The sequence below is a fragment of the Arachis hypogaea genome, chromosome 16, assembly GCF_003086295.3.
Source record: "Arachis hypogaea cultivar Tifrunner chromosome 16, arahy.Tifrunner.gnm2.J5K5, whole genome shotgun sequence".
Lineage (NCBI taxonomy): Eukaryota > Viridiplantae > Streptophyta > Magnoliopsida > Fabales > Fabaceae > Arachis > Arachis hypogaea.
The window spans coordinates 57,945,076-57,947,909 of NC_092051.1; the positions used below are offsets into that span (position 1 = coordinate 57,945,076).

At 41.9% G+C, this 2,834-nt stretch overlaps 1 pseudogene; it reads right to left on the reverse strand.

Annotated features, from left to right (window-relative positions):
* Positions 1–991: 991 nt before the first annotated feature.
* LOC112760739 (small nucleolar RNA R71) lies at positions 992–1,082 on the reverse strand (annotated as a pseudogene).
* Between the last annotated feature and the right edge of the window lie 1,752 nt (positions 1,083–2,834).

The following is a 2,834-nucleotide window of genomic DNA, read 5'->3' on the forward strand; positions in this document are numbered from 1 at the left end:
CTCACTCAACCAATCCTTGTGGGATTCGACCTCACTCTATTGTGAGTTTTTACTTGACGATAACCGGTGCACTTGCCGGAAGGAATTTTGCCGATCGTGCAATTTCCTAAATCGTGGCATAACAAGTTTATGCGCATCAAGTTTATGGCGCCGTTGCCGGGGATTGGTTTTCGATTGACAATTCTCAAATTGGAAGTTAACTAGATTGAGCATTTTTCTTGCTTTGTTAATTCTGTTCAAGTTACTTGTTGAATTTTAATTTCTGCACTCTGTTACATGCTTTCTTTCTTTATGCCTTTAAATTCAAGCAACTAACTCACTGACTCACTAACTGTTTGAATTAATTCCTCAACTGCTCTGACCATACTCTTCCATTAACCAAGAGTATTTCACTTGTTTGGTGCCTGTGCTGTGTTCTTGTATGACAGGTAGGAGAGGAGAGACATCAACTCTTCCATATACCGAACCAGAGAGGACCCTTCATAGACTTAGAAGGGAAGCAAGAGGGAAGAGAGTAATGGGAGAAGAAGAATCTGAAGGAGAATCTGAGGACAATTTTGAGGAAGCTCTAGATCTCAACATGGATAGAGAAGTTCACAACCATGAGAGAGCTGATGGAAACAATGCCATTCCTGAGAGGAGGGTTCTTAGTTCATACATAAACCCAACCTCTGGGAATTGTGGTAGCAGCATTCAGAAACCACCCATTCAGGCCAACAATTTTGAGCTCAAACCACAGCTAATATCACTTGTGGAGAATCATTGTTCATTTGGTGGGAGTGCTAATGAAGATCCAAACCAACACCTCACAAAATTCCTGAGAATTTGCGACACTGTGAAGTCCAATGGAGTCCAGGAAGATGATCATTTTCAGGTGAAAGTCCTCTTGTCTCTCCTGAGACCTCATGTATTGTTGAGACATTCCTTCTATGATTTCCTGCATTCTGCTCATATCCATGGGATCTCTGGGAATTTGTTGCCTTCTTTCTGGAGGTTCAGACTTTTAGACAACAAGATGGTGAAACTCTCTACGAGGCATGGGAGAGATTCAAGGATTTGACAAGAAAATGCCCACCAGACATGTTCCATGACTGGGTGCAATTGCACATTTTCTATGATGGACTTTCTTATGAATCAAGGAAGGCTGTGGACCATTCATCAGGAGGTTCATTGAACAGGAAAAAGACTGTGGAAGAAGCCATTGAAGTGATTGAAACAGTGGCTGAGAATGAGTACTACTATGCATCAGAGAGACACAACACTAAGGGAGTCATGTAGCTGAACCATGTTGATACAATTCTAGCCCAAAACAAGGTGTTTGCCAAGCAACTAGCAGAGCTCACCAGGAAATTAGAAACAAAGCAAGTGGCTGCAATACACACACAAGAGCAAGAGGAAGAAAGCACTGAAGGAGGTGATTGGGAAGAGGCCAATTATGTAGGAAATCAACAAAGGCAATCATATGATCCACATTCCAACACTTACAATCCAGGATGGAAAAACCACCCAAACTTTGGGTGGGGGAACCAACAAACCCAACCACAAAACCACAAACCTTACAACCATAACCAACATAACAATTCCACATACCAAAACTCCAACCAAAGATCATACCAAGCCACACAAAACACTTACTCCCAACCATCATATCAAGGCCAAAATAATTGACCTACCCAACCTAATCCGAACCAACAATTTCAAGATCAATTAAACAGGATAGAAGGAATGCTTGCAACCATGGGTCAAGACATAACCGAATTGAAAGCTTTTAAGGAAGAAGTAATTTCCAACTTGCAAAACCAAGGAGCTGCCATCGAGAAGTTAGAAAATCAAATTGGGTATTTGTATAAGCAAATCCCTGGGCCAAGTGTTTCTCATGCTGCCAAGGCTATTGCAAGGGAAGAATGTAAAGCCATAACCCTCAGAAGTGGAAAAAAGCTGAAGGAGATCTCAAGTGAACCCACAGAGGATGAAGCAAAGGAAAATGTGAGAGACAAGGAACAGGGACAATCCTTTACACCGTCTGCAACAAGAGAAAAAGAAAAAGAGGTCCTGAAGCCATATAAACCCAAAGCACCATATCCTCAACGTTTGATGAAAGGTGAAAAGGATGGCCAATTCTCCAGATTTTTGGAGATTTTCAAGAAGCTTCAAATCAACATCCCGTTTGCTGAGGCAATAGAGCAAATGCCACTCTATGCAAAATTCTTAAAGGAATTAATGACCAAAAAGAGAAGCTGGAGAAATGAGGAAACTGTGTTGTTGACTGAAGAATGCAGTGCCATCATTCAACACAAATTGCCTCAGAAACTGAAGGATCCAGGCAGTTTTCAAATCCCCTGCATCATAGGAGAAGTCATGGTGGAGAAGGCCTTGTGTGACTTAGGGGCCAGTATCAATTTGATGTCTCTAACAATGATGAGAAGAATGGAGATTGAGGAAGCCAGACCAACAAGAATGGCCCTCCAATTGGCAGACCGAACCTTTAAATTCCCTCATGGGATAGTTGAGGATTTGTTGGTAAAAGTGGGAGATTTCATATTCCCTGCCGATTTTGTGGTATTAGATATGGAGGAAGAAGCCGAAGCTTCAATAATTCTGGGAAGACCCTTCCTGGCTACTGCAGGAGCCATCATAGATGTCCAAAAGGGTGAGCTCACTCTTAGACTACATGATGAGCAATTGGTGTTTAACGTATTCAAGGCAATGAGCTATCCATCAGAATCACTAAAGGAATGCATGAGGGTGGATGTAGTGGACATTGTAGTACAAGAAACCTTTGAGGAAACAACAAAGAAAGTGGCAGAGGAGGAGTTCACCAAGGATATTGAAGA